A 25,495-nucleotide genomic window follows, 5' to 3' on the forward strand; every position below is an offset into this window, starting at 1 on the left:
TTTTGGTCAAAATCGGTCAAAGGTCAAGGTCACAGTGAGGTCAAACATTCGATTTTTGATGGTTTGGTACAGAATCATCATAGAAACTTTTGGTTTGCCTCGCTACCTTCTCCAGAGACAGCTTTTATTAGACAAGGTCAGAGGTCAAGTTGACGATTTCGTAAGTACCAGTCTATGACTGCTTGTTACTTACGAAATGTTTAGATTTCCTAGTCCCCAGTCCTACCCCATCTCAGCTTTCCCCTCATCCTGCCCACTCTTAGCTTCGCCCTCATCCCACTTCCTCTGTTTCCTCCTCTCCCCAACTCCTCTCAGCTGCTCCCCCCCCAAATCCCACAATCTTCCAACCTCTACACCCTTGTCCCTCACTCTCCCAGTCCCCTCCCCCTGTCCCACCACCCTCCAAATGCCTACTCCACTATCCCTTACTGTGTGGACCTCACTCTGCTCTAACCTGATAGATCTCTCAATCTCTCAATTCAGGCCGCTGCTGACAGGCCAGACATCATCTGTTTAACAGAGCCTTCTTCCCACAGGATGTCTCTGACTCATTAGTGTATCTCCCTGGTTATTGGCTCCTTTGATTTGATAGCTCTTAACCATGCCCCGGCAGTGGAGTTGCACTTTACATCAAAAACTCAAAATTCCCACTGTCCATGTACTGATCTAACACCTCCCAACCCTCATTCGTACCTTTGGCTGTGACTTCCCCTCCGTTCCCATGTATTTTTTGTCCGTGTGTTATACTGTCCTTCAAACAGTGATGACTCCATCTCAGACAACATGGACAAACGTTTAACCATCATCACAACTCTCTGTTCCTCATATGTGGTGATTACAATCGTCACCATGCAACTTGGCAAGGTGTTGGTATCTCTCTCACCAACCATGGCAGTTCAGCAAAGGACATCTGTGACTCCATGGGACTGACTCAATCTGTGAACTTTCCATCCCGGATTTCTCCCAATGGCAAATCCTTCCTTCTGGACTTGGTGATGACTACCTTTCCCACAAATGTCTACCGATCTTCCTCTGCTCCAATTGGTTCATCTGATAATGTCCTTGTGAGAGCCAACATCTATCTCAGTGCCAGTAAGTCTGACAGTTCACGCAGGCAGATTGTCAGGAATTGCAACCGGTCATCGTAGTTCAGGACTGTTGTCAGGCATCGACTTCCACTGATATTAAGTCAGGCTGCGAATTTTGTGCAAAAACCTACTCTCGCTTACGCAAACATCCATCCCATCTTGTCTTCAATTATACTACCCTTCTCCCTGCCCATGGTACACTGAATCCTGTGGTAAAGCAGTTGCTCTGAAACATCCAAAATGGCCACCAAATTCCCTCAAATGACATTTCTGAATGGTCTCTTTACCCCATCAACTAACTCTTTGTATCTAATATGGAGTTTACATGGTAAACGAAATCGATTCTGTGATCTAGAATACTCATCTGTGTTATATTATCATGTAAATATGGCAAGTTAGTCCACGATAGGCAAAAAACACCACGTCAATGTTCAGTTGAGATATTCAAGTTTACCGCATAGTCTGGGCAGTTTTTCATTCGCTGGGCCCTTTCTCTTATATGTTATTCTTTTCCAAGTTTATTGCGATTCAAGAACGAAAATTGAATAACTTTTACAATTGTACTTTTTGGGATCAGCATAATGGTGGTTACGCCCTTTTTGAGTACAGGAGCAGATGACAGATGAAGGTGCCTGTTTTGCAATGAAAATATTGTTGCAAATTTTGCCCGCCCGGCGTGTGATCGGCCACGTAACTCAAATCACGATGCGTCGTCCACCGGAACGGACAATTCAGTCGTGACCCTCTTGGAACTACCGCCAAGGAGCTAGCCACGGGTGGGGGTTTAACCTCACCACAACCCAGTCCGCATTCTACCCGCGCGAAATAGGGTGAATCGCCAAATGTCGATATACCTAAGAACCCGCGTGGGTAGCGTACCGAGGAGTTAACCACGCCGCAGGTCGACCCCGGACACGAACCGCTTAAGCGGCTTGTTCCGTGCTGCAGGGATAACCGAGCGAAGTTATCGCCGACCTCGACGGTTCAGATTATTTACTGGGTGTCTCAACCCATTACCAATCCCTTACGTGATGCAAGATGGCACTTTCAATGGGGAAAGAGACGACGAATGGGATACATTTCACACAAGCACAATAAACGAATGGGATACATTTCACACAAGCACACTTATTACAAAGCACATATTGCACACGCAACACAAGCAAGGAACCATGGAATATACAAGCAACAAATAGAATGCAAAAGAAATATGACCGACTATAATTATTATTTACAAGCACTTACACAGTTTCTACTTGGCAGGACATGGCGCCACAGCATGCATACAAAAACAAAGAAAGACCTCCCTCACAGGCAAGGGGATAGACGGGGTCCGTAGACCTTTATGGTCGTGGGCCGTGGATGACCGAAAATGCCCACGAGACTGAAGGGTCTTACCCGCACCCTCGTGGTGAGACGGTGGGCAGGTCGCGACGTCTCGTCCCCACGGCAACTCGCGTAGCCGCGCCTGATCTCGGGCCTTGCAACGGTGGGCAGGTCGTGACGCCTTCTCCCCACGGCCACTCGGACAGCCGCGCCTGATCTCGGGCCTTGCAACGGTGGGCAGGTCGTGACGCCTTCTCCCCACGACCACTAGGACAAGACTTCCACCCGACTGCCCCAAGTCTGTCTACGACAAAGACTTGGACCACGACAGACTTGGACCAAGACCACGACGACCAAGACTTCCACACGACTGCCCCAAGTCTCTGCTATCCGCGCTCTCCCGGCACTCCTCTTGCCCTTTTATTTCTCCTGCATTTGCCCCGCCCTTCGCGGCGCGTCGGTGGGGGGAGGAACATTCCAGAGAAATTGGGGCGGGAGTTGGTTTCCAACTGTCAAACTTGTTTACCGGAGGAGAAATTGGGGTGGGGCTGGTTTCCAACTGTCAAACTTGTTTACCGCAGGAGAAATTGGGGTGGGGCTGGTTTCGTTGCTCCTTTACTGGCATTGTGGTGTGGATGGCGTGGTTGTTGAGATGGCGTGGTTGTTCCAAAATAACGACAGGTAAAGAAAAATGGCCAACTCAAAGCGTCGCAGCCCGGATGAATCACACATATTCCCTCTAAGCAACGGGTGTGGACTGACTACACATGAACTTATCGATATATCTAACCTGAGGACCTTTCTGGTGTATTGCAAATTTCCACAGCCGTAACAGTATCAAGGACAAGGAGGAAATCTCAAATGCAACAATATCTGGAATAGAATCTTTCCAAACACTTGCTGATGGGTGGTTCAGCATCAATATGAGTTTATGTTCTCAGCCTCCTGATGCTGAATTCCAATTAGCCGCTAAATCAGTTATCAAATCCCCATGGATTGTAGAGAAGGGCTCACCAGACAATGACCCGACAAACCCATTTTGGGCCAGGTTACCCCATGCTTCTTTATTATTCATCTTGACATCTTGGAGGTTAACATGCTGGAATGTAAGGTGTCTGGCATAGCTGATATGCCCAAAGGCGAATCATTTTGGAAATATGGCCCGTTCTGCTGCTAAGTGTCTTTCGGTGAATTTCTCTGACTGCACTCATTAGACGCAAAATCACTGAAACGTCCGTGAGATATTCCACAATCATCTTTGCCTGTCTTTTCTGATGATATCAATGAATAATAGATGCCTTTGAACCCAGGCAGACTCATTCGTGATTCAAGAATTTCTGGACAAAGATGTCTGAGGTTGAGCAATTGCTTCTTTCATGAGCAGGTCCAAATTGGCGCCGATATTGCTTGCCTTCATCCGGTTCCTAATTAGAGCTTCAAATGTCTGTGCAGATGGATGCTTCTGCAGTAATGGTGGCCCTCAATTGCTTGAGCCACAGATCCTTCAGCTATAGCTCCAGCATCCATCTAACAAACACTGAAACTCAGACAGCCATATTTTTGAAACAGAATATTGAGGTTCACCCAAATTGTGTGGAATTCTCACATGAGAGGTATGATTTTGTCATACCTTTTTCTAATTGATCCACGAAATGATCAACATCTTCAGTTAATTGCCTCATCGTCATGGGCAAATGTGTGACCCAACTCGAGGTCATTTGCAATCTGCATTATCATATTCTTAATGACATTGTCATCCAGAGGCAAATTAACCACAGGAAAATACTCTAGCTTGCATTTTGTTGTTGCGCAACCAGTTACACCCATCATGAGTGTTGTCTAAGAACTAAACGGCCCCAGTGCAACTTTTTCTACTTCTGAAAATCATTTTTCTTGGCAGTCGTCACTAACGGTACCAACCAAAACCCAGGTGATGTCCCGTGCCATCGCATCATCTAGCAACGGGAGTTTTTGTCATCATCATTGAACTTGGGGAATGATGGAGGATGTATCTTTTTCTGGGGATTTTGAAGGATCCATAATCAGATTTCTCTTGATCACTGATCTCCAACTGCACTGGTTTGGATGCTGGGTTGTTCATGGTATCACTTGGATATGTAGCCTGGAATATGGTTCCAGTTGTGTGGTAAGTGGTATGTGCTCCGGTCAGTCTGTCGTTTCCTGTCCGAGTTATCAAACACTACGTGCACACTGCGACCCTTGGTGAAACCTGGAGGCAGCATCTTCCTGTGCTCTATTGTTGCAGACTTCACCCATTTGATGTTCAAGTGGCGGACATCGGTGTAGGGTATTCCAACTCCACATCGATAAAGCAAGGTGGTTGTTTCTTCACTACCTGCAAGTCCATGGATGGTCAGACTCAGGGCAGCTCCTAATGGTGATCGCTTACCAGTGGCCATCTTTTCCCAACTCTGGTTCATAGCTGATATTTTTCTCTGCTTGCATCTTGCTCGGAACTGTGACATAGCCAAGGATATTTTTAGATCTCCTGATATCTCTTGACCAGCAAAGAACATTATAGATACAGCACAGTTGTTTGAAGGTATGAAGCAAACCAAGCAACTCTTGCACTTCAAGAGGCCATTTTACAGGTTCCCTCTGCGAAATCTTACGACGAATCAGTCTCGAGAACGCTTTGATTAAGTCATCTTCTCGGAGTCCATGGCCTTGAAGTGTAGCTGCTGAAAACATGAAGGGATTTATTACATTAGGGTGCACAATGAGCCGCCGACTAACCACATGAAAATCAATGGAATCCCCAAATTTCTCTATCAGCTTTTGCTTTGGAGCAAATGGTTTATTGATTGGTGGGTCATCGAGGTCATAATCTTCACTTATCTCTTTCACATCTTCCAAAAACTCTGTAAAAAGATAGGCTTCCTGATCCTTGATCACTTTACAGTGAAATAGCCGGAAAAAAAACTTGTCAATAACTTCTGACTCTTAACTCATCGTTTCTGATGTCACGTGCAGCGGGGTTCTTTTTATCATAACCATTGGTGAAGTTAATGTAACATGTCTTGTGGTGGTAAAGATTAAGTGCAAATACATCATAGGATACGCCACAAAGTAATACATCCAAACTCTTAGCTGCAGCATGGTACTTGTTCTCCTCATCATTGATTTTCAAGTCCATTGAATTTTTTAATTCCACTAAAAGTATTCTCTTCCGAACATCTCCCAAGCCAACCATTGTTATATCAGTTACTGTCAGCCCTTTTCTCCAAATTGCAAATGAAAGACACACACTTCTTCTGTGTTGATTCCCTGGGGAACCTATTTGGTTGACTATCTATTCCAATGGACTCAGGAACAGACTCTGAACTGGACTGCTCAAGATGACAGGACTGAGTTTCACTCAATTTCGAAATGTGATATGGCACCCTTCGTGAACAAGCATATCCTTGTGGTGGCTGGACAGTCTTAGCACAGCGAATTGGATTTCAGCATAAGGAGGCTGAGTACATAAACTCCTATCAATGCTTAACCATATGTCGGCAAGTGTTTGGAGAGATTACAATCCAGCTATTGTTACATTTAAGATGTCTTCCTTGTCCTTGATATTTTCATTGCAAAACAGGCACCTTCTTCTGTCATCTGCTCCTGTACTCAAAAAAGGGGGTAGCCACTATTGTGCTGATCCTGAAGAAACAGAATTGTTCAAGTTATTAAATTTTCGTTCTTGAATTACAATAAACTTGGACAAGAAGAACATATAATAGACAGGGCCCAGTGAAGGAACACGCTCAAATGAGCTAAGATCCTCGTCCTCTTAGTGATGACGTCATAGTTATCAGTTATGTATCATGTGTGCGGTAAATTATCTCTAATGCCCTTTTCGATTCCATCTGAAGTATTCAAAAAGCTTGCGTCGTTTCGGAGATAACTGTTTATGCGATTTCCATTGCGATATTATGACGTCATAACTTTTTTCTTGGAAAAATTTCCTCAATCTGAGATGGTTACTGTCTGCGTGTGAGCTTTCTGCATGAACATGTGAAGTTTCAAGATGTTCTGATGAAAACTCTTGGTTGTGAAACAAAATATTTCAGAAAATAGTGATGAAGTCATAAAACGAATATGACGTCATTGTGATGTATCAGATTGGCATCAAATCATCTGCGCTAATGCCCCGTTCCATTCCCGCAAACAGAATTCAAAAAGCATTCCTAGTTTCAGAGATAATTTTTTTGGGCGATTCCCATTAGCGGAGACATTATGACATCATAACTTTTTTTTCTAGGATTAATTTTCACAATCGGAGATGGTTACTGTCTGCACAGGGTCTTTTTACATATGTATGCCAAGTTTCAGGAATTTCGATGAAAACTGTTGGCTGTGAAACAAAAAAGTCCACAAAAAGAAGAACAAGAACAACAACGTGAGTAAGACTTAGAGATCCTCTGACGAGGATCTAAAAACTGCCTGGACAATGCTGTAAACTTGAATATCTCACCTGAACATTGGCATTATTTTTGCCTATTGTGAGCTAAATTGGCATATTTACATGATAATAGAGCTCAGGTGAGTATTCTAGATCACAAAATTCACTTCCTGTACCATACAAACCCCATATTAGACACAAAACGTTCATTGATGGGGCAAAGAGTACCTTCAAAAATTTGATGGCCATTTTGGATTTTGGTGGCCATATCCTAGGTGGCCCCAAGCTGGCTTCAAAGGGCATAGGTTCAGGAAGATGGAACCACTGAGAAAACTTTAACAGAAAAATAGCAGTTTTTCCTTGGCTGGGCCCTGTCTACCCAGCTGATTGGAAACAGGGGGTACTAAATCAGCGGCAGAGCCGTGCCCCCAGCAATGATGCAACCAGCAGCCGCAGGCTGCAGATGAAATAATAATCATTTTAATCAATATAGGTTATCCCAGATATAGTACTTAATACCAGTGCTCCAGATATTCCCCTCACCATCACGATTGAGACTACCGTGGTTTCAAAGAAAGCCCATCAGTATCTTGTCAAATCAACATGCAACGCCCACATTGCAACAGCAAAGAAAGAAAATGAAACCCATTAACCCAAGGATTGTGCAGAAGTCAAGGTTTATTGGGGGACAGCTGGAAGGTAAACAAACCAAGCAAGATGAACAGCTGAACAAGAGACAGAAAGACAATTAACATCAGAATGAGTAGATATTGCTGGAGGCAAACAGAGAGTATTGGGGTTAGCAAGAACTTGAAATGAGCTCATGACTCTGTGTAGAAGACAACATGAGAGATTGACTGCCGGAGGTGATTCCACAGTTGAGAGATAATGGGGACAAAGGAGTGGAGGTGGATAAAAGCCAATTTAGATAAATTTGGAATTTTCAGACATTGTACGTGTCAAAAAATAAATAAATAAAGCTTCCTAAACATGTGCACGTCTTAGGCATCACCCAATGAACTATATATCTGTTAAATAATCAATACTCATGCCAGCAATTTGTAATTACAATTTCAAAATCCTGTCATCATCACATGCACACAATAATTATAGGTATTTTAATTTCCATATCTAATGAGGTTCAGATTTTTTGAAAAGCTGTCAAAGCTGCCATGATTATTATACGTGTTGCCTTGACTGGACCACGAGACGAAACTCACGTCCTGATTGAACAGTCTCGGAAGGCCACGAGATTCGAATCAAAGCTCGTGGCTCCCTGCCTCTGTGTCGGTGCAATTCTCGTGAGATTCAACAAGCATGACCTCCAAGCATGCGGCAGATCAAGCTCATGGTCTGCTCACTGCTAGACTGGGGATAAGTCCCTCCTCTTTTTTACAGTAATGATTTAATGCCATGCAAACTGGTGTGCACGGAAATGAAAGAACCACTATGGGAGTTATGACTTGTCCATGAGTAGATCTTGAGAGTCGAAGACCACAGAAGATAAGTCATTTAAGCAATCTGACAAATCAAAAAATAGAATCAAATGGAGACCAACATATAAAAAGATGAAAAAGAAAAAGGCAAAAAGGGAATTAATTAATTACTTTGTTTTGACTTGATTTTGAGCTCACCTGAAATGTAATTCCCTGTATATTATGTGGTGGTGCGTCATCTGTCCGTCTGTCCACAAATACTTTCAACTTCTCTGAAACTAAACAAATGGTTTTGATGAAACTTCACCACAATGTTCATCACCATGTATGTACCAAAGTTTGTTCATGGCATTACAAACAAGGACAAATGTGTCCAAGAGCAGCGTCCTAAAGGTTTTGTTGGCTAAAAAATAAATAAAAAACAACAACTTCCGATATTTCATCACGTACCTTGATTAAGTCAATAGCGAGACCCGTCATAATGTATTTACGATATATAGTGTATTTACGAAATAAATAATGTATTTATGAAATTACAATACGATAAATGGAATAATCTTTAAATAGTAACGTGAACTTTTCGAAACTTTAAAGCAAATGTCCGAATATATTTAAAAGTTCATGATAGACGCTCTCAAAAGGTACCGTCAATGCGAGGATGTGGACATGTGATGAGTATTTAAGGAGATCTGGACCTTGTATATAGAAGTGCCAAGTCCTAGAGGTTAAGGTTTTGTCTTCACAAGAAGAACATTAGTGGGGCAACTTAGCTAAATATAGCATAACAATTGTGCATTTTGTGAGGAAAGCACCAAATTTGGCACACAAGTAGTCTATCATATTATGAACAGATTTGGATATTGGGCCATCTCAAATTCAGCCGCTGATGGCTGTGGCAGCCATTTTCCACTGCCATCAAAAATTTTGAGATGGCCCAATATCCAAATCTGTTCATAATATGATAGGTTACTAGTGTGCCAAATTTGGTGCTTTCCTCACAAAATGCACAATTGTTATGCTAAGTTGCCCCACTACAACAAGAAGAAGAACAACGCAGAGCTCTCTATGAGCAGCGTTGGCTACGCGAGACGCTGCTAAAAATTGAGGCCTCAGGGGATCGAAGGGTGGGGGGGGTTGCCCCCCCCCTCCAAATAAGGATTTGCTTTCTTCTCAAACTACACACAATTTGAAATCAACTTAACCACAACCTTCATCACCTATTATGTGCCAAAGTGTTTTCATGCCATTAAAAAATTTGAGCCCGAAGAGGGTCTACCGGGGGGTGGGGGTTGCCCCCGAAAAGAGGTATTTGCTTTCTTCTCAGAAACAACACACATTTCCAATGAAGCTTTACCACAACCTTCATCACCCGTGATGCACCAAAGTTTGTTCATTATATTAAAAAAAAAAAATCAGGTTCTAAGGGGGTGTAAGGTGGGGTTGCCCCACAAAATATGTATTTTCTTTTTTTCCCGAAACTACACACATAATTTCAATGAAACTTGACCACAACGTTCATCACCTATGATGTACCAAAGATTGATCACATCATTAAAAAAATAATAATAATAAAAATCGGGGTCTAAAGGTGTCTCCTGTGAGGGTTTGGGGGGGTTTCCTCTCAAAAGAGGTGTTTCTTTCTTCTCTGAAACCACCGACAATTTAGATGAAACTTGACCGCAACCTTTATCACCCGTGATGTACCGAGCTTTGTTCATGGCATCAAAAAATAAATCCAGAGGTATTTACTTTCTCCTCCATTTTGTGTTTTGTGGGTCATCCATGCCTACCAGTAGTTTCCTGGTTTTGTTATCCAGCCACGACCAGGTGAGCGCCCAGGGGTATTACCCCTATGTTTATTAGCATTCCCATATGAATGTGTTGTTTAGGATTCTGGCAATGCAGGGTTGGATCCTTATCATTCACATTGATGCACACTCGATTCTCCTAATGTGTTTTGTTTTTGCACCTGATACATGTGCAAGCTCTTCCATGATCCTTGCATTACAGGACAGTGAATACAAAAGTAAAATAGTTTTAAACGAACAAAAAAAGTGCACTTGAATATTCCTACCGTCAAGATCCATCTTTTTTTGCATACTGTCAAAGCTCATCAAAGAGCGAGAACGCAGAACAGATCAGGACACAACAGGACAAAATGAACAACAGAAAGAGAAGGGAGAAATGGGAATGGCAGGGCCTATGGAGAAAACAGATGGAGATGGACAAGCAACAGCTGCAGGTAACAATGAGAGGTTGGGTAGAATGTAGAATGCAAGGGGTGGATACAAGATGGATACAGAAGCAAAATTGGAGTGGGGCAGGGATGGTTTAACGAGGGTAGAAAATATCATGGGTTTGGATGAGGGACGATCTGAGATGGTGGTGAACATCTTTCTTGAAGACCTGGAGGGAAAATGAGATGCAAGAGAATGTGGAAGTTGGTTCCACAGGTGGGGGGGGGGGGGAAACGAACAAACTAGAACGGCACTCGGTAGAGCGCATACCTCTGCCAGGCTGAACAGTTTACATTTTATATCCCACGGATAGGCTGTATCTGCATCCGGACCTTAAACAAAATCGAATCGACTGGTTCTTGTCACCTACTCAACCTGTCCACCAAGTTTCGTCCGAATACATTCACAACTCTTTGAGATATCCTGTTCAAACGGACAAACAAACAGTGGTGAAAACATAACCTCCGTCTACCTTAGATGGTGGAGGTAATGAGTTTTGGTGAGCAGTGCTTTGGGATTTTGTGAGTTTCACATGGAGGCAGTTGCTGGTGGACCGCAAGCACCCTGCAGATACCTGGGGTGGGGGGTAGGAGTGGCAGACAGAGCACAGAGAGAACAGAGTGTGCAAGACCAGAAAGGAGACAGAAGAAGACAGAGAGACCACCGACCTGTCTGCAATGGCGAAGTGACAGGCCCATAAGAGTGAGCTTGACCATCGCAGGATCTCAAATAAAACTGCATCGGATTGACGCGAAAACAATTTTTTGACTCAATTCTCAAATGCACGTTTCGCATTCATCCACAATTTCACGCAGGGGTTGGTGTGTGTACCGGTTTACAAAGAACTTCCAACGTATCATCTTCGCCATTGCACCTTTTTAACCTCGAATAATCCTTCACCGTTGGAAACACGTGCAACACCGAGTGTAACTTCAGTGAATGTGATATATCGACCAACATGAGCGCAATTCCTCTTAGACTAGCATCACGGGGCCAAGCGTTCTCACATTGATCTCTTAATTACATGGCATTCTGCTCCATTGTTAAGCCGATTTTGTGCTCAGTTTGTCTTCATTATCGTTCAATATCAATTACCTGTTTTGATGCACCTGTGAATCCTGTAGCCTTTACATCCCTGTGAAAAGTTTAAACTTTTGTATAGGTCAGTGCGAAGTCGTCAACAACATATATGTTCGAGATATAATGCCAACGGGATATACCTACAAATATGTGTATTCATTGTAATGGATACCTTATCGCCAGGACCCCCACAATATCACTTGTAGTGCATTACGGCGTAGTGACTGTATGGTACTTTAATACCATGAACACCTTCTAAACATCACCCAGGTGGTGCTGTGACAAACCCTCCCTTGAGGCCTTCGAGCTGAAATTCTGTTCTTCGAGCAGTCTCACCCCCTTTGCTCGCTGTAAACTCGGTACGTGAGCACCGCGAGCAAAATCCCCTTACTCTCGAAGAGCCCTCTCCGCAAATTCCACATAGAAGTCTCAACATATAAAAAGGTGTAAATTGTTGTAAAAATACAAGGTGCTTCCGCGTAAGACTGGACCATTATTTATGAAATAGCACCTGCAAATGTGAAAGGATTTCAATGAAAACAGGAATGAATGAAGGGGGAGAAGTTGAGAGATTTATTTGGATGCAATGAAGGTATTAGTGGGGCAACTTAGCATAACAATTGTGCATTTTGTGCGAAAAGCACCAAATTTGGCACACGAGTAGCCTATCATATTATGAACAGATTTGGATATTGGGCCATCTCAAAATTTTTGATGGCAGTGGAAAATGGCTGCCACAGCCATCAGCAGCTGAATTTGAGATGGCCCAATATCCAAATCTGTTCATAATATGATAGGCTACTAGTGTGCCAAATTTGGTGCTTTCCTCACAAAATGCACAATTGTTATGCTATATTTAGCTAAGTTGCCCCACTATATTTCAAAGCTTCTTTGTGAACTCCTTAAAAGTGGCCGCCGCTTTCTCAAGCACCGTGGAAAGTCAGAAGTTGTATTTTGTTGCATTTCCTGATCAAATAACTGAAATGCCTGTTCACATTGCCATCCAAAGGAAAATTTGCCTCATCAATGAACAAGACATGATTTTTTTTTTTGGGGGGGGGGGGGAGAGGTTCCAAAAGCTCCAAGGACTTCGGTGAATGTACTGTTTTGGCCCAAATGCTTCCGCGGTGGAATTAGCAAGCCGTATTCAAAGGTCGCACCATTCACATTGTAAGGTTGTGTTTATAAGTGCATGCCGATTCATTTCCACTATATTCCTGCTTCAAATGGAGCTGGACATTTCCAGGAGTCGATGACTGACTTTCATTTTTTTTGTATACATGATGGAGGCTCATGGAAAAGCTAGAGCAGAAAGGAAAGGAACAAAATGGAAAGTGGGAAACACCAGCAGCAGTGTAGAAGGGACAGTGAGAGAGATCAAGGGGAGGGGTAGAAGGACACATGGTGGTGAACAAGCTGTACACAAGTTGAATGAAACACTACAAGAAGAGGAAGGTGAAAGTGAGGATGAAACAGAAAAGGAACACACTAACTAACAACCCCAAAGAGATGAGGGAGAACCAGGGAAAAATTCACAAAAAAGGAGTGCTTGAGAATGGAGTCATTTGAGGTAGAAAACGTCATGGGTATCGGTGGGGGATGACCTGAGGTAGTGGTGAACAGATTTCTTGAAGCCCTGGAGGGAAGAATATGGGACTGAACAGAATAGAAAAGTTGGTTTCATAGGTGAGAGAAAAGAGGAACAAATGACTGGAGGTGAGCAGTGAGCAGAGATATTGTGGGTTTAACAAGAAGAGGGTTACTGTCAGACCATGTGCATATTGCAGGAACCTGGAAGGGACAGAGCCAAGAGAGGGTTGAGGATGCAATACCAAAAACAAGGTGGCAGAATACAGAGATAGTATACACTGAGGTGGCAGAATACAGAGGTAGTATACAGAGAGCCCAACAACCTGTCTGCGGTGTAAGAGTAATAAGCATAGACACTCAGCCATGTCATGGGGGCCTTGAGGACCTCATCGATTTTGAGGGCCTTGCTTTCCATGGCATCATGAAGGGCAAGGTGTGAGGCAGGGGCACCAGCCCAAGGTGGACAGCAATACTCCAACCTGTGAATTAAGGCCTTGCCAAAATTTCAGATTGGCCAAGGAAAGACCTTGCAAAAACAAAGGATGCCCAGTCCGTGGCTGGCTTTGGAGGCGATCTTGGAAGTATGGTTTGGCCAAGAAAGATCATGGGTGTTGGTGAGGCCCCAACGTTTGAGTGACTTAACCTCTTCAAGTGGTTTGTTTTGGAAGTAGATGAGAGGGTTTGCCAGACAGTCCTTTCGGAGAGACAGACTGGGTGTTTGAGATTTGTTGTGGTTGATTGTCAGATCATGGATTTCCTGGCTTTCTCTTTCTCTCTCTCTGACTAAATTTTCAGCCCGGTCACATCCCGAGTCCACCGAGCACTTCATGCAGGCAGCTGCATCGTTCAACTGTTGGCCTCATGATCACCCCTCATAGCATTGGTTATGGTAAATCACAACTTTGACTTAACCTCCTGCATCAATTTTGACCAAACTCCATACCTCCGTTGGACTACAGATGACATCACATAGATGTATCTAACGTTTAGTGTAGACTTCAAAACTTATTTGGGAAAGTCGAAGGCACATTCGATTCTTCATTTGAGAAATTGTCAGTTGTCTGGGTCACAGACCTGTAGGCATCCTCACTTTTGCCTATAATTATAGAAATCAAGTACCGGTAAACATTTTGGAGCCTCTACTGAAGAACATCTTGTGTATGTTGTTGACTAAATGTATCTATGGTTGTAATCGAACTAGGAACGAGAGATTCCTGCTTGTTGTCGCTTCCAAATAAGTATTATGAATAAAAAATAAAGATAGTTAAAAGTTTTTATATTCTGTCAATGATACATTGTTTCCACATAATGAAATTGTCCAAATATTTTGTAAGCGCTTTCTATTATTGTGTCATCAATGTTTGCCTACCAGACCATATGAAAAATCATTAGATATACACACTGGGATCATAAACAATTCTGCGTGCATTTGTCGACTGAATAACAAAGTAATTGCAAGTCGACAAAATAATTTTGCCGTCACGTACATGTTAAAGAGGAAGATTATGCGCAGCTGGAATGGCTTGGATCAAAGATCAGAAGCTGTCACTTTTAATTGTCATTAGTGAGAGGGCGCTTTTCCTGTTGCACAAGATTGCTCCATCGACAGTCATGCCGGTGTTTGAGCTTTTGGCAAAATACAATGTTATAAATTAAAATAAAAATTGCTGTCGGGAAGACCAATCTCAACCAACTGAGCAAAATGTGCATCCGCAGTGCGTCCTTGTACGCTCGGGCCTTTGTCCTCATGACAATTTCAGTTCGTTGCACATTTGCATTCTGGCAGCCGGTTGTTGTTCTCACTCGTACTCCATATTTGTGTGAACTGGGAGCCTGTGACTTTTCATTTTCTTCTTGGGTTAAATAGAAAAAAATGAAAGGCCTTCCATATTACGGTCACATTGAGTACATTCCTCTGTTGCAAATAAACCACAGGACACTGAGTTTTCCAAAAGAAGCTTTTGAGTGATGGATCAAGCAACTCAAGTTGCATGAGGTTAAAGTTCGTTGCTCCACAAGGTGTCTACTTTGAAATCGGACAAACATCGGGAGCCTTGTATCTGAGAAAGATGTTTTATCGAAGACGAGCAGGGATACCCGGCACCACTGAAGGTGGATGGAGGTTATGTTTTCACCCCTGTCTGTCCATTGGGTCACCGAAATAGGTGACCCATATTGTCAGTAATTCTGTCTGTCTGTTTGGATGTTTGTTCGTTTGTCATCAGCATAATTGGTAGTAAACGTGGGCGGATTTTGACCAAACTCGGGTGGTAGGTGCACCTTGTGACCGAGTGCTTTGGACATTGTGATGGTTGCTAGGGACGCTTTGGTTCCCTAGCAACAGCCGAAAAACCTTCAAAATCGGTACCGTTCACGCGAAATCAATTCCAAAAGCCATTATGCCACGTAGGGTTATGAAATTTGGCATGAATGATCTACAGGTGATGCTCTATCAAATATATTCCGGTTTTTGTGATATATGGAACAGTTTACCCGCAGCGCCCCCTACAATTAGGGTATACGCGAAAATTGAAGGCCCCCTAGCGACCAGGTGAGTGCATCGATACGAATGAAACTTTGCAGGTTCATGGTACTCAACGAGTACGACAACTTTGCCTCAGGACATATTGACCGATTTCGCTTAGGTCAGGGGTCAAAGGTCAATTAGTGTAAAAATCGATAATATGCGAGAGCTGGAGGTGCCTTCGCGCCAAATGCTACTCCTTGGGTTATGGTCGGATGGTCATGAAAATTCACACTGATCGTCTGGAATACATTGTGCATAAATGATCGAGCCGGATTTTCGATTTCGATCTTTGTTCACCCACAGCACCCCCTCGAACTTTGGGGATTTCCGATTTCAAACCGCATTTTCAGTACTTTTCATTCAAATGGATACCGAGTAGTTATCAGAAGATGGAACTGGATGAGATTTGATATGCATAATCTTAAGGTGATTTCCTATCTGCTATATGACATCCATTTTGTTCTATATTTTATAGTTTCCATGTTCAGCGACCCATCGCCACCTACCGGCTGGTCCATTTGTTTGTCTGTCTGTAAGCAAGATATCTCAAAAAAGTTATGGACGCATTTGGACGAAATTTGTTGGAGTGGTTTAGAGTATGACAATGACGAAACGATTAGATTTTGGTGAAGATCCAGATACTAGAACTTTTAAAAGTCAAAAACATTATATAGCACAATATCTCAAAAAGTTGTGGAAGGATTCAGACGAAACTTTGTGGACAGGTTGGGTGTGTGCCAAGGAGTCAATTATTCGATTTTAGTGAAGATCCGAATTCGGATCCGGATCCGATAATTTTTTTAATTGACCATTGAGAAATGGGTCAAAATCTATATATAGCAAGAGTTCTCAAAAAAGTTATTGATGAGCTATAACAAAACGAGGTGGATGAGTTGGTTGGGTGACAAGAACAAGCCGATTTGATTTTGGTTCAGGTCAAGATCCAGATCCGGCCTATGAGTGGGATACAAAATGTAAACTGTTCAGCCTGGTGGAGGTATGCCCTCTGCAGAGTGTTGTTCCAGTTTTTCAAATTTTTTTGTGCGGGGGGCCTGAACACTTCCCTACATCCACTCGGGAATGGGGTTGGGGGATCATTTAATATCACCTTTCATGCAGCTACAATAAATAAAAAAAATTAAACTTGTTTATTTTTTTCAAAATTTTCAAAAACGTTTTTTGCCTAAAACACTCCCCAACAGTCACTGATGAACCTCTGAAAGTTTGACGAAGATCTTTTTGGCCATTTCTGGGAAAATGGCAATACAGACAAACATCTCTTATGCAGGCTGCCCCACAGAAAACCAGGAAATTTGGTACAGTTTATTTAAAACAAAACAAAAGGAAACTTAGATGTAGTGTAAAACAAAGATACACTTTATTTATATGTTAGTTTATTGGTATGGTAAAATACGGCAAAATAAATCTCAAAATCTCAAATTTCCTGGTTTTCTGTGGGGCACCCTGTCGTACAAATTATGAACCTAGAACTTCATTGTAATACTGGCTCCTGTATATTTTTAGGATGTCAATTTCCCTTTTTTGACATTTTTACAATGTATGTTTTTTGCTGCTTGTGTGCAGACACGGAAACCGTCTCGCAGCCAGCCTGCAACGAGATTATGTCCATTTTACAATCACCTAACCACCATCTCAAGGCTACATGACACTCAGTTCGCAGTCGGCCAAAGAGATTAAGACAAACTAACGGTACAACGGTTCCCTTACCAAAAACCAAGGACAAATTCAGTTAAAGGCCATCTCCAAGCAGCTTCACAGACATATTAAACCAACTGCTACTAATATCTTATTGCCTAACGTACAGAAAATGGTCTTTTAAACAGCCTGTAACCTTGTCAATGAGAATTTCTATTTATGTTCAATTCAATATCCATTCCAATTCTTGTTCAGTTTCTATTCATGTAGAGTTGTTAAACTTCTATTCACATCGATATTCGTTGTCGATTCCCATCGCTGTTTAGTTTCCTTTCCCATCACAGAAATTCCCTCTCTCCATTGACCATATGCAGTACACTCAATATGGCACGACAGCCTTGTCCGCAATTGCTATCCGTCAAATTTAATATCTGAGAAGAATCAAACCGATATGAAACATATTTTCATTTTTCTTTTGGAACTTTTTTTTTTAATCTCAGATTTCAAAAACAAAAAACAAAGTTCATCAAACAACAGAATTTAAACCTCAACTGCTAGTCATTGTTTTGTTTAATTATTTTTCACCATCTTTAAAAATGACCTTCCGGTAGCAATTTCGCCCAATTTCTCAGGATGCCAAGTCCGGTTCTTGGCATCCACAAACAAAATACCACCGGATGAAAACTGATAAAATTAGACTACGAACAATGTTCTGGACCTCGAAGCTGCAAACAGTCGGAGCGGACTTCTAGCATCACGTGAAAAGCCTTCACAAAGATGACAGCTGATGTATAATGCATCGCATCTCAGCATGTGCGCGATCTCACAGAAAGAAAAGGAAAAAAAGAGCATTCCAAGGCCATGAATGCCGTTCATTTCTCTCATTTAAACTTGCGAGAGCGGCAGAGGGGAACGACGGAGGGCAATGATGTGAATTCCACTGGCCAAAGCATCATTAGTGCAAAGGCATGGCCGACTGATCAGTTCCACGACACGTGCGGATATCCGACAAGCCTTTATGCAGAGCGACTCCAAAAAGCCGCAGTGGGTTTTCATCTTTGTGCAAAGCAATCCCCGCACCAATCAAAGACAGCCGTGAAGCTTGCAGGCTCCAATTATGTGGATAAATTGACAGTTCAGTCGCCCGGCATAATATTAGGTGAATGGAAATTAGATTGCAATGGAAATTGGTGCCTTCAGTGGCCTGGGGTTATGAACCAGAAAGCAATTGATGTGTTGTATCACTGGAGATCAGTCAGAAAGTATTCCTCAATGATTCAGTTGATTTCCTATATAATCAGATTAACTTGTGAAATTCTTTCCCTTCTTGCCGCTCGCCGTATTCTCCAGGTGACGGGAACGGGGTGATTGTTATCGAGGCACAGACGTGACCTCAATAAGATGGGTGCTGCAGTTGTCATGCCACCGTCAACACCATCCGAGAGTTTGCCGTTGGGAATGCATGTAAGCTCCGTCGTCGCATTGATTAGGGACATTTGCACAGAGCTGTCCATAGTGAACAATAAAAGTGTTTTGATGTGCATAAGTCAGGACGATTGGACAGCGGCTGTCTGGAAAGGAAAGCCTACAGGCCATATGCACAACTTTGACTTGTTACGCCTCTCTCTCTGTCTCTGTCTCTCTCCTCTCTCTCCTCCAGGAAGAAAACAATTGTGGCAGCTCACAAATAAAGCATCCAGGAAGAACTTTTTTCACTACATCTATGAGCTATTACTTGCAGTGTGACCACTCCTCATTTTCATAAATGCCAAGGTGGGCCAATGAAAAAAAAGCCAAGAATTCACAAGGTTTCAGAAAAGCGATGAAAATAGAAAACCTATACGCCAAGAAAACCTCTAGAAAACCAAGATGCCAGGGTGAACAACAAATAGCCAAGATCTTGTGAAAAAAGCCAAGGAGTGGTCACACTGATTACTTGTGGCAGGATGAACAAACTCATATCAGCGTGTATTTAAAATATATATATATACAATTCCAACGAGGATTGCACTTCCTTTGCATTACACTGTTCGAACAAAAATGGAATACCCAAATGTATCAGCAGGTCCTGGGATGTCGTACTGTTATTTCGTTTCATTTTGCACACTCGGCTGAGACTAACGAGTGGCAAAAACAGTGATAAGTTACTGTATCTTATTGCATACATCATGGATCACATGACCAACCATCTCTTGTAATTAAGATCACGTGACCAGCCATCTCATGTAATTAATAAGAAGTTGTATATTTCATGGGCATTTGCAGAGTTAAGTAATAAAGGAAGTGTCGGTTCTCTTATATCAATATTATACAACAATGTTATACTCCCTGTGCTTGCCCGGCTGTTCTCGCCCTAACTCCCCCAGGAGTCAATAAACTAAGAGATTGGTTTAATGTAGTGTCGATATAGCGCAGGAATCTTGTCGCCTCTTGTGTTGAAGTTCCCTGTGTCTCCTTCTCCAGTACTTCCCAACTTGGATTGGAAATAAGGAAGTGGAGGTTCCAAAACACCCACATTTTGCTGGCAGAGGAAGAAGCAAAAGTCACTGAGATGTGAGTATGGAATACTATACGGATACAGTGTAGATTTGCTCGTGTTTTGTAATTATCCCACATATTAGTTGTAGGTGATGCACAGGAAGAAGACGAAGGTGATGGGGAATGAATAATCCCATTACATGAGTACATGTTCATTTTTCATTTTGTATGATTCGTCACAACTTTGGCCTTTATTCACAAAATGTTAGACTACATAGTATACTGGGGGGTAGGAAGTCTTCACCTTTGGAAAATTTCAAACACTAGAAACACCAGCTCCCGATGGGAGTGACCAGGAGGACGGGGTGATCATGTGTATGTGCACACCATGCGAATGGTGGTGTGTTCATATATTTCTTCTCTTTTTAAAAGCCAGAATTATTCCCATGTTCTTGGGGGTTGGCCGAGGGAATCTTGGCCCAAATCTTTCAGAAACCAGCTGGCCAGGCCTGATGTTCGACGAACGTTATGCCACGAATTTGGAATTTGGCCATGGTGCTGGCGCTAGGTCACCCACTCTTCACAAAGGAAGCCGTGGGATCTTTAACGTCCACCAACTAATGCCAGCAGACGGGACACCCAGTTTAAATCCATCTGAGGGACGGCACACACGTTGATGAATCACCCTACCGACAAAACACGAGGATCACAGTTTATAGCTGGGCTGAGATTCGAACCTAGGCTAGGCAGCAAAGAGGTGAGTGTTTTCACCTCAAGGATATCCCACCAGCCCAAATGGCTTTAAAACTCCATTAAATATCTATTTCAATATAATTTTGCATTGCTGGTGTCTTCTCAATGAGGAATTAACCTCAACGGTTAATTTCTTTCAAACCAATGTAACTAGCTGTGTGAGCTATACAATGCAGAGATTCTGAATATGTATTTGTTGAACTTGGCATTGAATTTTTGATAGGTAAACCTTGTGAGTTGAAAGGTCACTATATGATGGAATATCGTTAACCTGTATCCTTACTGTAATTCACAGACCGTTGTATGTTTGTTTGTCGCACTATCTTCTTACAGCTCTGGGCCTATTACATCCAGACTTGCTACATAGGATCAGCATGACCCTAATTTGTGCATAGGGGTGTTTTTATCTTTGCCTGTGGTCTTGGGAGAGGGATGGGGGCCAGCAATTTCCAATGTAAATGTATATCGTGTAGCGCCACCTCCAGGTGAGCGAGGGTATTACAAGTCTCCACCACCTACAGTACAGTACAGTACAGTACAGTATATTTCTGTCCTGTTTTCCAGTGTAGTGAGGTGTTTTGAATTATAAGCAGTGGGTATTTTTTTGCTTCATGCATGTAACCCAGGTTTTTTTTTATTATTATTTTCTGGAGCAATTGAGGCAGCTGTCAATTGCCGATACACCGCCCAAGTAAAGGTGTGTGTCAGAAGAACGTGTTGCATGCTTGGAACAAAATCGCCCGTTGGGCGGGTACTTTGCCAGTACTATAAACGCCTGGTGCTTTGCTGTGCTCCCAATATCCTTGGAGATTTGCTGGCAGCACCTCCACAAGGGGTCTGCAGAGAATGGATGACAAATCTCCCATTTTGCAACAAGCTTTATGCTTAAAAATGAAAACGATTGTCATATAGCTGCACTATTCATATCCTTTTACAAGCTGTGCCAGCCTGGTGTTGGCTTAGTGGTTCGGGTGGTGGCTTGGGATCTAAGGGTCCTGAGTTCAAGCCCCGTTGTCCGCTGAATTAAAAAAAAAATACACCAGGAGGTTGACTCAGCCTGTCATCCTTCCGAAGTCGGCAAAAGGAGCACCATTGTACTGGAAAAGGAGGACACTGCATCAGCAGCATAGCCGCGTCGCAACCAATGATGCAACCAGCAGCCATAGGCTGCACTCGACAGAGAGAGATAGAGAGATAGAGAGATAGAGAGATAGAGAGATAGAGAGAAGCTGTGCCGACTCATCAGCTTATTTACTTGTGTCTAGAAAATGATTGTACTGATTAAAATTATATAACTTACAAGTCACATATTTTATTTGATAATGACAATGCTCTCACCAAATTGCATTCTCTTCAAAAGAAGTATCAGGAGACTGGTCATGTGATCTTATAGGCAAATCTTTCAGGTACAAACAGCAAAACATTGAAGCTAACTTTGTGTTTCTTCAGCACTTTCAACATGAACAAAATGCATCATGGGATACAGATCGGAAGACAATAATGTCACACCTTCCTCTGAAGACATTTGGACATGTCTTTGAAACAAGGTGAGCGACAACACCAACATTTCCTAAATAGAAAATGACTAATTAAGGACCATCCACACATTAAACACAGGTCTTAAGCTTATAAGCTTTACCAATTCCCACTTCACCTTCAATCCCAAACAGGCCAAGAGACCATCGCATGCTCAACGAGAAGTGCAGGTGACACCCCACGGGTGCAGCAGTAACACCTCAGGATGACCGAGTGAAGCCGAAAATAAGGGATACTTCCACGGATGTCGGCAACAAAGCAAAGCATCAGGGTGCAATTACCACAAACCGACGACATAGCTCCAAGAATTCCTCAGGGCGATGTCCTTGGCTCAACCACTCTCAATTGCTCCGTTAATGACCTTCTATCCACCAAAAAAAATCCGGAGTGGGACTGTTCGCCGATGATCTCAAGGTGCTCGGCATCATTCAGAACAGCAATTAATTTTCACATCTTAGCAATTCCTTTTCAAAATGCACGTTTATGCATGCTTAACAATCAACTCATTTGTTTTAATTAATTCAATTGGCGAGCTATATGGCCAAAAGTATTCGGACAGATTGCACATTCAGACTTGAAATTAACATTCCCAACTTGCAGGTACACATTCTTCCCACGGTTCTGAAGCAGCAGGTTCTTCATAAAATTGTCATCATGATACCACTAGGTAAATAGGTTATTATTGCTATTTTGGATGCACCCTGTGGCTGCTCTGCTGCTGACCAGCTGCTGAAGCTGGTCCTAATTTGGCTGACCTCAGAAGGATGACAGGTTGAATCAACCCACCTGGTGTTATTTCGCTGTACAACAGGAGGCTTGAACTCAAGACCCTAAGATCTTAAGCCAGCCACCTTAACCGTTAAGCAAATATCAGGCTCACAGTTAAAGAGATAACTAGCCTTAATTACACTCGTCAAATAGTTATTGAGGATCAGAGTTATCCTTTGTGGTGGTGTTTGCAGAATTTAGGTTCAGAGAACAGCTGAGCTGCAGAGCACAAAGAAATGTAAAAATTCACAGTGAGAATAGATGGTCCATTTAATGGAACCAGTGATATATGAACAGTAGAGAAGCTGGAAAACTACGTAAGGTAGTTACATTCATGAGGATTAAATGTGGAATCTGGAATTGAATTTGGAGAATAACACCAAACTGAATATGGTCATGTTATAGAATGGGCAATGCAGGTCTATGAAAAGAAATATGATGATGTCTCATGATAAACCCAATGTGGATTCTTTCATAAATATTGAACCAGCCACTAATTTTCGGCTGCAAGATGAATGGTCATATTAAAGAGGTTAGCCATTACTGGGTGAACATTAAAGTGGATAGTTTGTATCATTTCAACATGTGGAGTAAATATTTACACATCCCCTAAAGTTTCATTCACGTTAATGAAATATTTTGCAAGTAGTGCTGAACAAATAAATTTAAAAAATCACCAAAAAAAGCTTGATACCTTTTGGGACGGTGCCGGGTTGGGATTATTATTTTTCTGTATACACCGTCAAGGCTCGTGTAAGAGCTAACATAAAGAACACTAGGTGAGTGCACCTGGCGTTGCTCGGGTTCTTTTTGAATGAATTTAATCTTCTGTACATCGGTCTGACGCGAGCCCAGTATCAGTTCCGTGTTGGGCCATGGCAGTCGTACCTAAGGGGGTTGGTGAGGGGGAAACACCCCCCCCTCTGGCCGAGGGGCCTCGCCACCTCACCCATAACCTTCCTGGGACCCGTCCTGACATTTTTCGTTTCAGAGGTTTCCTCTTATCTTTCACCGTTGATGGTAGAAGACAGAAAGACCACTGACCTGCCTGCAGTGAGAGAGTGAGAGACCCAAAGACTCAGCTTCATCGCAGGAGATACCAATGAGACTAAAAGCCTTGGTTTCCACGGAGTGAAGTCGAGCAAGGTGAGAGGCAGAAGCACCACCTGCGAGGGGTGAGCAGTACTCCATCAAGCTGTGTCTGAAACCTTTGTATGTGGTCAGGAGCTCAGGTGTACCAAGGAAAGACTGCACGACGGAGGATGCCGAGTTGGCGACTGGCTTTGGAGGCCAGCTTGGAAATGTGGCTTTCCCAGGAAATATCGTGGCAGATAGTGAGATCCAGAAGCTTGAATGAAAGGGCTTCTTCAAGAGGATTGTTGAGAAAATAGACGAGGGGGTGGGGGTTCCGGACGGTCCTTTCGGAGAGACATAGGGAGAGTGTGAGATTTCTCAGGATTGAAAGACATGTTCCAAGTGTTGGACCAGTTTGTGATTTTATCCAGATCTGCAGAAAGTGAAGAGGCTGCCGCCTCTTAAGATGGTAGTGAGGAGAGTTAACATCTTTGTAAGGCAGGGGTCTTTCACTCAGAGGGTAGTTAATTTGCACGGAATAATCTCCATGTAAAGTTCGTGTCAGTAGAAACAGTAAATAGGTTTAAATTTGAATTGGATAGGAACCTGGAAGTATTGGAGAAAAAGAAGTACAGGGATGTTGGCAGGACCTGAAGGTAACTTGAGTACGGATGGATGATTGTGTTGTAATTAGCATATTTGGATCCTGTGCATGAATACTTCTGTGCCGATTGTGATGTCAGTGACAGGGTCTGCTTGAGGGATAGTGTGTGGTCGGTGTTGTACATTCTTCACCCTAAAACAGCTTTCGCGCACACTCCCCCCCACCCCACCTCACCACCAAAGAATTTAAAAAAAAAAACTTTATATTATTTTTGACACCCTGGTAATATCCCTGAATCTACCGTGCTTTGCTCATCCCCACTTCTCCCTACCCCCCCCCCCCAATCCCACCAATGAAATTTTTAACGTGAAAAATTAATTTCATCTTGCGTTGGTGTAGTGCAGGCATTATAGGCTGAATGGTCTCTTCCTGCATCTAATTTCATTGTTATAGCTTCGTGGCAGGTGAACCCCAAGCCCAGCAGCCATCACCCCACCCCCATCCCCCCGAGCCCAGCGGTCGCTTGGGTCACCTGTCCCTCAATCCGGCCACATCTTCAGTGATGTCCTGGACTGACATCAATGGCTTACTTGAGCCACAAACATCTTTTGTGCAAATGTGACTCCAACCACTGAATAGTTCTTTCTTCTTATTATTTTATATTCGATCAGGGCTCATGAGATAATGGAGCTCAGGTATAATACCAAACATTTGTACCATGCAGAATTTCACTTATAGAAACTAATAATATATTATTTTTGTTAATTGTTGCTTCCGTGCATAAGATGAATGTTAAAGAAGGACCGCAAGACGTCAAAGGATGCTAACATGTGGGACCACATATTATGATCCTGTGCATGAACACAAGCTTGATTCATCTCCTCTTTCATGTCACCATCGAATATCCAACCAGGCATTTCCCAACATTTTAAAGAAG

The 25,495-nt window shown here is 42.8% G+C and overlaps 1 long non-coding RNA gene and 1 pseudogene across 1 annotated transcript; one reads left to right on the plus strand and one right to left on the minus strand.

Moving 5' to 3' along the window:
* Positions 1-3,351: 3,351 nt before the first annotated feature.
* Positions 3,352-13,577, minus strand: LOC147022782 (uncharacterized; annotated as a pseudogene).
* Positions 13,578-19,767: 6,190 nt separating this feature from the next.
* Positions 19,768-23,560, plus strand: LOC147022783 (uncharacterized). Its single transcript, XR_015059705.1, has 3 exons — positions 19,768-19,898; positions 22,026-22,123; positions 22,247-23,560. It is a non-coding gene; the product is annotated as an uncharacterized LOC147022783 (long non-coding RNA).
* The last annotated feature ends 1,935 nt before the right edge of the window (positions 23,561-25,495 follow it).

The sequence above is a fragment of the Eptatretus burgeri genome, chromosome 7 (assembly GCF_056783735.1).
Source record: "Eptatretus burgeri isolate ZD-2024b chromosome 7, Ebu_testis_v1, whole genome shotgun sequence".
NCBI classification, from domain to species: Eukaryota; Metazoa; Chordata; class Myxini; order Myxiniformes; family Myxinidae; genus Eptatretus; species Eptatretus burgeri.